The 13,033-nt window shown below is 31.8% G+C and overlaps 1 pseudogene; it reads right to left on the reverse strand.

Annotated features, from left to right (window-relative positions):
• Window positions 1-10,386: 10,386 nt before the first annotated feature.
• LOC149236215 (aspartic proteinase PCS1 pseudogene) lies at window positions 10,387-12,161 on the reverse strand (annotated as a pseudogene).
• Between the last annotated feature and the right edge of the window lie 872 nt (window positions 12,162-13,033).

Here is a 13,033-nt window from a genome sequence, read left to right on the forward strand (position 1 = left end):
AAAATATAAAGAAAACAAATTTCTCCAACCAATATGACCAATACTCGACTTAATCTTAAATCATAACTTTGGGAATTATACGTCAATTTAATAAAATCCTTCAAATCTTTATCGAATACAATGACTTGAATTTCAAAAAATAGATGGCGTCTAACGGTGGCTCTCGGCGAAGAACATAGCCCAGGTGGAAAGACCCCTTCAGTGCATATTGGCAATTCTATGACCGTTGGCTGTGGGTTGATTCCTTCCTTCTCTCGATCCCGACAAACAGTGGTGCCTCTTTTTGCAGAAACGTCTATGGCTCGCCTCAAAATGGTAGAGATTATTTCAAACAGTTACCACACCCTCAATTAATAGCAGTTGTGTAAACAGGCCAGCAAGGGCATTTGAATTGCAGTTATGTAAACAGCACAGCAAAGGCATTTGAATTGCAGTTATGTAAACAACACGGCAAGGGGATTTTAATGGTGACAGGTTTGCAAACCCCCAATCTGATATATTTCTCAATCTCTTGTTGTTTGGAAAATTGAATGGAACTTATTAACTTCTTTGGCTCTGATACATTTGGGTTTTCTGGCTTTGATACGAATGTCAGGACAGAGTAGCAAATACTCATAATATTTTTCAGAGAGAAAATCTATATATGGCCGAAGCCCTCATGATTACAATATGGCCGAAGCCAGTCAGAATACGGCCGAAGCCAGAATACATTAATGCCGAAGCCAGGCAGAATACGGCCGAAGCCGGCAGATACGGCAAAGCCGTCACATATCGCCAAAGGGGGGACCTGCGCAGGGTTCGAAACTCGGCTGGGGGAGCGAAAGCCATCCGCCCCAGCGATCATATCATGCACGCTGGGTGCAAGCAAATACTCATAATATTACCCTACATATAAAAAAAAATCTACTGCCTTCTCACTCAAATCATTGAATTGTTTGATGATACCTAATGAAATAAAATCTCTTATAAGATTATTGATGATTATTTTATTTTTCACTTACACATGCATAGCTACACCAAAAATTAATAATTAGCTCGGAGTAATTATATGAATATGGATTCTAAGGGTATTTTTAAATATGGATTGTAGACTAAGTTTAGAACGGTATAAATTATGGTGTAGATTTGGGATTGTTTATGAAATTTTAATTACAATCTAAAATAAAAATCTTAGATATTAAATAAGAAGTAATATATATGTAAAGAGTATCTCTCCACGAAAACTAATTGTTAAAAATTCCAATGTTTTGTTTGCATTATTCTGATGAATAGAGATGTACTACAATTTCTTTGTTCAACCCATCTCTCTGCTTATTGAGAAGCTCTGACCCAAACTTAGCCAAATTTTGTCTATGCTTGAGCTCCTATTTCTTTGAGCTATTCCATGAGAAATTAAGCCCCTATTATTTAGAAGTTTTTCTAAACTGGATTGCAGCTAATCCTTGAGAAACTAGGCCCCTATTATTTAGAAGTTTTTCTAAAATAGACTGGGCAATTCCTTATGTTGATCATCTCACTGCATAACACTTGTACACTCAAGACTAGTCTACAACTTCATTATCATCGCATCATGCTTAAATCATCATTACATCATAGTTGCCTCAAAAGAGGGCAACATATCGTGTTAGGTGGGGAGGTCATTAATGAACCGTCCCAACCTCCAGAGATAACCTCCACGTACTCAAATTGAGAATTTACAATTAAATTTTTCAACAGAAAATGAAATGAATTAAATGCTATGTGACTTAACTGTGTGAATTACATATAATTTATTTAGTATATTTTTTGTTTACTATTATCTAAATCTAATTAAAATTATAAAAATTAACGGTAAAATTTACAAAATCTAATTGTGTTAATAAAATTTTTCAGCATGACTGAAATCAACCTATTAGTTAAAAAAACATTTCAATCCAAAAATAAATAAAAAATAAACAAAGCATTTCAATCCAAAAATAAATAAAAAATAAACACATTTGTTTTTATCATTATCTCTCCAAATATCACATCACAAAATCCAACTCAAGAACCGAAACTTCAACTAGTTAAAGTATTACTTCCAAAATAACCTACTGCTCTCCATTCGCTCTTATGGCTTCGATGGCCTCGCCAGTAGTGCGACCCCAGCGCCCAGTGGAACCCTTCTTCCGGTAACAACAGCGACCCCGACTGCTATTGTGAAAACAGTAAAAAGGGTCTATCCTAAAGTTTTATCCCTTTGGTTTCATCATGAATCTATGTTCTCCCACTTTATCTTTATTTTAGAACATAGGTTAGGCTAGATCATGAACAGGAAACTTTTTTCTTTTAAAATTCAATTAGGGGTCGTACAAAATTTTAAGATTACCTTTTGAGTTAGTTTTCACGTGCTTCATTTTGTACATCGCTACTGTCTTCCATTTAATACAACTATATGCTTGCTTGCTCGATCTCTCGTTTATATATATATATAAATAATAATAAACTCCAGTTTACTTTGGTTATGTATATATTGTTACTATGATCTACGCAATAGAACATTGATAAAGGAAGATTCGAACAACCATAATGTGATATAATATGTTTTATTAAAATGCATCATCTGATATAACATGTTCTATTAAAATGTATCATCACATTGATTGCCTAAATTTTTCCTGGGGTTAATGAGAAATTTTGAATGATATAATTTAGAATTAAAGATAATGGGATATTTTATTAAGAAATGAAAATTTTAATATAGATATTTTCGATAATATTTTAAATTATAATTATATTTTTTATTATTAGTATTTGTACAAGCATAATTTGAGTAATTGATTTGTAATTGATTTGTTTGTTGATCATTATTAGTTTAGCATTCATCAATATAATTTATAATGTTTAATTGTGAAAAATAATTATTTTCTTTAATATTATTAAAAATATATATTTTTCAAACATTTAATTGGACCATCTGCAAAAGATAATGTCAATATGGATAACCTCACATATTTTATGCTATAATTTTAGATATAGTTGGAATATCCATTCATTATTTTTAGATATTTGTGTAGTGATTTTTTATTCTTAAACTTTGAAGAAACTAAATAACATATTTACTATAAAAAGAAATCTACATAAAAATAAGATGTAAATAAATATGTTTACTAGGAGTTACTTCTCACTATTATTTATGTCTTCATTTGTACTTATGTGGGAGTAACTATAAATATGTAGACTTACTAGTGGTCACTACCAACCAATGCAAGTTTATTTATCTAAGCAAACAATTAATTTATCCACTTGACATCTCAATTTATTAGTTTCTCCCCAAACAAAATTATAGAATTCCATATGCATATTAACCATTATTAATTTAGTTAACATGACCAATATAAATTATAATATTTATACAAATTTTCCATATTATAGTTTTTAATTTAAATAACAAAAAGGAAACTACTCTACAAAATTTATTTATTTATCTTTTAATATTTATTTAATATAATTATTAAATTACCATATTAATTACGAATGACCAATGGTTATGATCTTAGCTATATAAATTTACCAAAAATTTATGACATCTACTGGAAACGTCCTCCTAGCTATAAAATCCATTTATAAAGTGTTTTAAAGCTGTTTAACCATTGTATGTTGACAACTGTTTTTACCTTTGCACCAGCTTTTATACTTAAATATAACTTTTGAACACTTCCTCACTAATTATGATTATGAATATGCTAACCAGCTATGACTGGTTATGAAATTAGGAGAAATGCGGCTGCTTGCGGATGGGAAACCCAGCGAGCCCGGAATACACTCGAGTACACTGGGTATTGTCCTTGCTGCATCGAGTACCCTGGTCGACGGCATCACTATATAGTAAGCTATCACTGGTTTGTGAATATGCGAACCAGCCATCACTGGTTATGATTTGCTATCCATAAAAAAAATCTCATGGGATTAATATGGCTGCGGCGCTGCGCTGGTAATACTTTACCACTGCTTTTGCTTAAATCTCGACAAAACTTATACTTCACCTCGGTGCTTCTAACCCACCTTGTTAGGCTAGACCATAACAAATCCCCTAAACGCCACTTCTAGTTTCAATCTACCATACATATTGGATTAGTTTCGAAGATGTGATCTAATGATTAAGTGGGAACGTTTAGTTTTCATAAGTTTTGTGGTTCGGGCATCCATACGGGGCAAGATTATGTATATTTAAGAGTTGTATGAGTTTCGAAATTATGATTCAATTATTAAGTGAGGAAATTTGGTATCCATAAATTTTATGGTCCAATCTTAAGCAAGACTATGTATGTTTCGTCACTGTTCCAACTCCATATACAACCCACAAAATTACCAAATTTAAAATTAGATAAACAAAAAAACTGAAAACAACGAAATTCAGGTTTAAAAAATTTGACTCAATAATCATCCATCAAATTTTAGCATAATCTTGATATTTATATTTAATAAATAAATAAATATCATGCATGTAGTTTTTGGCAAAGCATTCTATGCAGTCAATGTGGAGTGATATTTGCATTGAACGTAAGCAAAGGTCTTCCGGTATTAATGGCATGAGTTAGTTGGCAGAGTTATCGTCTCAAATGGGTAATGTATACCTTTTGGATGATTCACTTCAAAGCGACGCTCGCTATACAAAGGAAAAGTGTAAAGTGAATTTCGATATAAGGCTCCAGGCAATATGGCATATACTGTAATTAAATTTGTACTAAAATTAAATTAAATTTGTATTAAACTTATCTTGAATGCTTTAAGTTCATATTAATGGTAGATTTTAGTATCTAAATACGGAGCCCGAAACATTTGCCCCATATTTTATACAGAATTTGCAATTTACCTAAAATGCTCGTAAGCGCCTCACAAACTAAACGTCATGCATCTTCATGATTACAGGCATAAACACAGTAATCATGAAAAAGAGTAGTGTGGCAAAAGCTGGTATTAGATTGGCCAAAGTGATGTCACATGAATCAATTTTCTAGAAGCCCAAGAAGATCCACTTGCAGATCGTTGTAACACACATCAGTGTCCTGCCTTATTGATTATTATGTGGACCCTTCATTTCTTCCAAAATAAAATCAATGCATTCTCTGGACTTCTTTGTTGGGCGGCGTTTAGTTTAGCAGAAATAAAAAAGCAGAACAGCGACACAGTGCTGGACGCGTTTTCCCCGTACCATCCGCCCATTATGGTGTGTGACATAGCACGCACATAAATAGAGAGGGGCTTTCCCTTTCTCTGTTATCAGTCACCATTTATGGTCTCTGACAGATTGTATACCAAAACTCCTGAAACCGTGTCAAATTGGTTTCCAGCTGGCTTTGATCGGCGTGCGATTCGGGATTACAGATATTGATTTGGGTTTTTCGTTTTAAAGTTTATTTTGGTAAATATTTGAGATGAATTTTCTCGAAATCCATTTGACTTGATTTTGAATTTGCTATTGGTTTTCAGATTCCATGATCAACATCCCAGCCGTAACACAGGATAATATGATTTTCTAAAATTAAAATTAAAACAAAGTGTCAAATTTTAATAATGAATATATAATTTTCTAAAAATAAAGTTAAAACAAAATTATTAAAGTAAATGTATTTTATAATGGAATCTTGATTTTGACTTTGCCATTTTATTGGTTCTGTTCTCTGATTCCATAATTAAAATACCAACTTTAACCGTGGATAATTCGATTTTCTAAAAATAAAGTTGAAACAAAATTATATATATTATTTATTTATTTATTTTGAATAAATTATCTATCTAAAATATAAATTTATAAAAATACTTATTTTATTTTTTATATATATAAATAAATTATTTTTCATATAGGTAATTTTTACAATCAATCTCTTCATATAAATTTATACAAACATGATAAATATTAACTGCACATAGATTAATTAATTTATACTTTATAAATATTTTTAATAAATTATAAATCATTTTTTTTTTTTTTTCCGAAGGTGGCAAAACCTATCAAACTCAGGTGTCAAACCAACAGTGAGGACAGCCATCTCTGGCTGCTATCCGCTAATGTCGGTTTGACTCATCACTGTTATCAAGGAAAACCACGCCACCTGTAATAACCCGCTGGTGGTCCGTAAGGGAGCAGGCTTTCACTCCTGCCAGATGCCTCTGGGTCTTGGGCCGTTAACCTGTTTCCTTACGTCCGAGGAAGACGAGCTCTTAGCCAAGCAGAAGCAGTTTTACGGCATACTCCAGGCCGAATTATAAATCAATTTTTATGTATATATTTTTATATTTTTTGTTTTTAATAATTTTTTATGATTTTTTTTAATAAAATATTTTTTAAGTATAGGGGGTTTAGACAGTGCATTATATTAGATATCATTTTTGGGATTCCACTGTGTTGATTAAGTCATTCACGTATGAACATTTTCATGAGAAATAGTCGTAAGTGACTAATTTCTCATGATTTGAATAGTTCATTTAGCACTCATTGCATCAGGTGATGCTCACAGGGGTGAAGAAGTGAAATTGAAACTGGTGAAATAAATCACATAGCATCAATCATCACTTCCCCAAGACATCCCAGATCCCCTCTGGCTCAAACGCGCTTAACTGTGGAGTTTTGCCCACAATCAAGCCCACTTAGCTTGCTACCCCATTTGCAAAACCTTAGCAAGTATTGTGTCTCATGAACCATTCAAGTAGAGGTCCCTTCACTCTTTTTGAATTTAAGTATAGGGGGTTTAACCAGTGCATTATATTAGATATCATTTTTGGGATTCAACTGCGTTAAGTAAGTCATTCACATATGACCATTTCCATGAGAGGTAGTCGTAAGTGACTAATTTCTCATGATTTGAATAGTTAACTTAGCCCTCATTGCATCGGTGATGCTCACAGGGGTGAAGAAGTGGAAGTGGGATTGAAACTGGTGAAATAAATCACATAGCGTCAATCATCACTTTTGGGGCTTGCACTGGGTAACCAGGACTTCCAAGGAGGTCACCCATCCCAGATCACCTATGGCATGGTATTAGCTATTCAATTAACATTAAGAATTCAATTTTTACTAATTTTTTTATTATTTAAATTTGTTTATTTGTAAAGTGATTAGTTGAGATTTTATTATGGGGTGTTTGGTAACTTCCATTTCTATTAGTGATTAATGTTTTCTTTTTTGTTTTATTTCCTTTTTATTTAACTTTTTGTTCGTTCTTCTATTATTTCCATTTTCATGACTTTTAATTTTTTCAATTTAAGATGACTTATTATTATATTAAAAATATTTTAATAATTTTAATTATAAAATTTCATCACAAAAATAAAACAATTAATAAAATATTGTATTGTTGAAAACCATCACCAACACACATATATGTTAATCATATTTCTTAATTTTCGGCGATGGTTTTCAACAATACAATATTTTATTAATTGTTTTATTTTTGTGATGAAATTTTATTGTTTTTAAAATTTAATTAAGCTTTATTTAAGCTACGCAGTAGGTACTAGCTACTATGTATATATATATATATATATTTCTTAATTTTTGGGGATGGCATTCAACAATGCAATATTTATTCGTTGTTTTATTTTTGTGATGAATCTTTTATGTCTTTATTATTTTTTTTTGTAAATTTGTGCCAGATTTTATATTAATAATAACAAAATTTTACATAAATAAATCTTTATGTCTTTGTCTTTATTATTTTTTAGTTTAATTAAGCTATATTTAAACTAAGCCACAAGTACTAATTATTATATAGCCCTTGTTTAATATTGGGTTTATATGAATAAAAATGTAAAGGACAAATAGATTAATCTCTTTTAATATAGATTTTTTATTATTGTTTTTTTAATTTCAAATATTTTAAAAATTCAAATATAAAAAAATTAATTGTTTAAATAAAATCAAATTTAAATTAATATTTTATAAAAAATAAGGTAAAAATTAATAAATATACTATTTTCATTTATATATATAATTTTTTTTCTTAAATAGATAATTTATTAATTCATTAATAAATATATATATATATATATATATATATATATAAAACAAGACTTGAGAACATTATCTATTAATTCATTATATATATATATATATATAACAAGATTTGAGAACATTTATAGTGATTTAAAAATTTAGTTTAGATACATAATCTATATAAGTAAGTTGAAACCAGTGGATATGATTGGAATGACTATTTATAAAATTTTGAACAAAATGTTATAATATCCATAGTATTCCACTTATACATTTGCCAATGCTGACCTAATAAAAACTAAAATTTATAAAGCATCCAAATGTTACGTTAAACCATGAATAAATATTACTTAACTTTGATTTATGATCTTTTGATTAACTATTAACAAGGGGGGCCTTTGCTCCTACCACCAAAGTTCACCTTGATTTAACCTTGACCCCAAATTAACGATGTAATCAACCTTGAAATTGTTTAATATGAGAACATGAAAACATTTCTTCATAAATCTATTTAAAAATCTTACTTAACTTTATACTTGACAAAAATAATCCTAATTATAAATAGTGATTTATATTAAAAATCGTCTTTTATCATCTTTAATAATTAATATATTACATCATCTTTTATAATTAATATATTACATGTAATAAAAAATTCAATAATTTTTAATCTTTATAAAAAGTTATGCTTATTATTTATATAAAATTTTATAACTCTACTTATTAATATATTATTCTTTTCCATAGAAAGAAAAACATCACTTTTTTATTAAAGTGTTTACTGAGCTTACATCCTTTATTAACGTAGCGAAATATGGTTCAAAATATATATTATATTATATTTCAAAATATAATAATTTTTTTTATCTAAGTATTAATTTAATTAAAAAAAACCATATTATTATGATAATATTTTTTGTTATTAATATTTTTAATATTTTTTAAAATAATATTTGTAAATTTTAGAAGTGTAATAATTACCTATAGATTAACAGAAAAAATAATGGAAATTCCAGTCAAATTATGACAAAATCTGATAGAAATTTTTGAAAATCTAAGTTATAATTCTCAAACTTAAAGATTTAGGGTGTCTTAAGAGTTATTGATAATGTTAAATCCATTTTCACTAAAAACAATTCCAGTATTCTGATTTTTTATTTTTCTTTTACCAAATTCTAGCAAAAAAATCTACAAACATTATATTACAAATTACGTTATATCACATTTATACCATTAAATCTAGTTAATTTATATTATAAAATTTTAAGTAAAAAAATATTAAAATAAAATTTAATATATATATATAATATTTTAAATATATAATATTGTGTCATTAAAATATATATACTTAATTAACCGTTAACAATTAATAATTTTACCCAAATGCAAATTTATGCATTTTTGTAATTTCGACATTCGTCTAAATCTTCATGATGAACCCCACACAGAGTGTAAACCAAAAACACTAAATGTAATTTAGCAGAAGAATTCTCTTGAAAAAACTAATAAATTACGTAACATTAAATATCTGAATACAAAATATTAAAATATCTTGTACTTCAAATTTATGTATTATTAATCCATAATTGATCATTTATTAAATTTACGCATTATTAATGCTTGATTTATTATTTATTAAATAGGTAATTAATAAGCAATATATTAAAATATTAGATTTTAGACCAAAAGGTAGCAAAGCATTAAAATACTATGTGATTCCAGCTTTGTGCTCAACCACCCACCAAATATACATTTGCCGTAGTCTTTAACGCGACTTTTTGAAAGCTTTTCTGGCGATTTTTTCCGATGAAAATCCGGCAGTAATTTATTGAAATCGAAGTTTGATAACTAGTTTCTGCACAATGAAAGCGTCCCAGGGGTTTTTCAGGGTGCTGAATCCGAATATGCAGTTAAAAAACCATTTTAACTGCAACAAATCATGATTTCGTCGCAATTTCTTCCGCCGGATTCCATCACCGGAATCTCAAAAAGTCGCATTATAGACAACTCCTATACATTTCTCATGTCAGCCAACTGTGACCTCCGAGTCATATACGTTTCTCAGGTCAGAGAACTGTGACCTTCGAGTCAGAGACTAACCTATCAACAACGACTGATTAGGTAGTCTTGCACGACATATCATGGACATGAACAGTTGCTCTAGTGACTAACCCTAAAAGGCAAAGAAATTAGATCCAGGGATTGAAACAAGGTCAGCTGCCTTTCAAATTTTGATAGTGCCTTTGTTCTTCTGTCATTGTGGTTCCAAAAAATATCTGTTCTTATCGTAAACCGCTAATAAGCGAGATTTTCTTCAAAATGTTGCGTGTAATATTTTTAAGATTAGATACCTAAAAATCAGATAACTAATTAAAATCATAACGACGATTGTGTTAAATTTGGTAAACCTGAAGAGAGTTGCAGAGCCGAGATTAGACATTGTAATACCCAATAACTATTCATATTAATACAAACATCTGGAGAAAACAGTAGTATGGTATATTCAAAATGGCGTCATACAACAATACTGGTAAGCAGTGAATCTTACGGTCAGTTGATCCTGCAGCGAGCTCTTGCAAAGCCAATGCGAGAGTTCTGAAGATCATATTCTACCCACAGATTCTGCTGATGGTGATTGCCGATAATATTGGCCTCAACCGGCACCAAATCTGAATTTCCGAATGTGAAACAGTAGATTGCCCGGCCCTTTGCAACACCATTTCCAGCATATCTTCTGGGTACTTGATAGAGGAGCTGATGACCTTCTAGCGTGATCTCTGCAGAATCAAACGTCAGCGTCACGGTGCTCAGCAGCTGCGAAAATGGCGCACGGACGGGTCGCTGGTAGCAGAGATCCATAGCTCCCTGGAACACAAAATTTTCGCCCATGGGTTTCATTAGGAGCCCGCGGTTCTGCCGCGCAAACTCCCGCTTCAGCTGATTATACGCCTCCCCCACAAGAAATGTGAACTGAGTTCCGGAGTCGATCATGGTCTGACCTGCGCCCGTGTGGTCTGGCAGGAACACGGACTTGGGGATGGGGAGAAGCTTGTTTCCAACCTTGATGCTCTCTAACCTAACGCTGTAGGCCGCTCTGTTGAAATACGGTAGCGGAAGTGCTATTGTGAAGAGCTGCGTGTAGTGCAAATATTTGGCAAAAGGAGAATTTCCGAAGTAAAGGAGTCCTGGAGAATCCGGAGAATGGAAACGATCGGCGATACAGTATGAGAATTTGGGCGGAATATTGAGGGTTTGCAGTTGAGAAACGAAGGATAAAGCCCCACGGTTGAGACCCATCAAAGCCGGCGTGCCCGCCAGGGCCGAGGAGGCGCAACCGAGCACCAAGCCGGGAATTCGGAGAGCAGTTGCCCTTGTGTTCGAAGGCAGAAGGCTAACCACATCGCTGGCGAGGTTTCCCTCCACGTCCGTGCTATCAGCGTATGCGCACGTGAAATGACAGAGACGTTTGGCGTCGCAGCTGGCTGGAAGGGGAAAGTCCGCGGTTTTTTTAGTGCAGACGGGGGATTTGCAGGGTACTGCCTTGTAGGAAGAAGAGAGAGTATGATCGAATGCAGGGGTTTTCGAACAATGGAGCCAGGAGAGCTCGCTGCCTGTGTCCAACACCATGCGTTGCTTCTGGGGAGGAGTTCCCACCATGGCTTCCACCATGAGAGCAGGGCCGCTGTAGCGAAAGGTCACTCTAGCCGTGGCTGCAGCCTTGGACACTGAAAGATTCGCGTTGGCCTGGTTCTTCACTGTTTTACTGAGAGCATTTATGAGAAATGAAGGCCAAGTAACAGCAGTGGACGTAGTTGGGGAGAAAAGTGGAAATCCATGGCCCTCGCCATGGCTGGACGTTGCATTTGGATGGAGATTGAAGAAGTGACTCACATTCAATGGATCAGTGGTTTCAGGCGCCAGATGACTTAATCCATTAATGCTAGAAAGGAACAGCAATATGAGCACAGAAGGCATGAAGAGGAAAGGAGAGAAAACTGAGATCGCAGCCATGGGTGTAGAATGATGAAAGCAGGGCTCTCGAGTGATCAGAGACACAATGGATATGTGTTCTATAAATGAGTTTTTAATGAAAAGAGAGGGGCAACACCTGTGCCTCCATGTTCATGCCACACCTTTTCCATTTCCGTAGAGTTTGGTGGAAAAGTGTGATGGAAGACAAGGATGTCTGTCCGTCCATTCCCACCATGCCCTCGAAAAGAAATTATGGCCCATATATATATTACATTGCGGTTGGAATGCGCAATATCTGTCGCCATTCAATTTTATATTATCAGTGGTCCATGAAATTTTATTAGATGTGTTGCAACGAGGTAAATAGAGAAAAATAATTTTTTTAAAAGCGGTCAAGGATGTATCTTGTGGATTGTTGGTTGAGGTGTTTTGATTAGATCGTTGTAAGGTAGGTTTTGCATTTTATATGTTTAAATTTGAACCTGTGAAAAGACTCTCACCAAGGCTAGCCAACATTTATATTTATATTTATATTTTAAAAATGTTTCAATTTAAAAATTTTGATTTTTTTAATAGATGATAAGTTTAGAATTAAATAAATATAATTAGTTTATTTAAATAAATTAGTCTGTAATTTCTTCAATCTACTATGAATTAAGTTTAAATTCTCACTAGTGTTAAAAGGCTAGCCACCTTTTATAAGGGGACTCTTGTTTCACTAATTTCCACTTTCTTTTTATATATTAATAATAACATATATTGTAACTTAAAATCAAATTAAATTTATAGAAATGTAATATCTATATTTATCTTTTATAAATGTTTAATTTTAAAAGTTTGAATTAAAAAACAATTTGAAAAGTTTGAATTTTTTTGTTAATAGATAATAAATTTAGAATTAAATAAATATAAATTAGTTTGTAAATTCAATCTATTATGAATTAAGTTTAGATTATAATATTTTTGCTATTAAAAATTTGGGTGGTGGAAAGCATTATATCTTTTATATGGCTTTTGCTTATAATAATAGAGTTTTAATTTAGGATTTATTTAAAAAAGGTACATAGTACAACAACATAGTTTAGGATAACCATATATAGTCATGTC

This window comes from Pinus tabuliformis, chromosome 8 (assembly GCF_031772625.1).
Source record: "Pinus tabuliformis cultivar Carrire ecotype Pingquan chromosome 8, CPIR1, whole genome shotgun sequence".
Lineage (NCBI taxonomy): Eukaryota > Viridiplantae > Streptophyta > Pinopsida > Pinales > Pinaceae > Pinus > Pinus tabuliformis.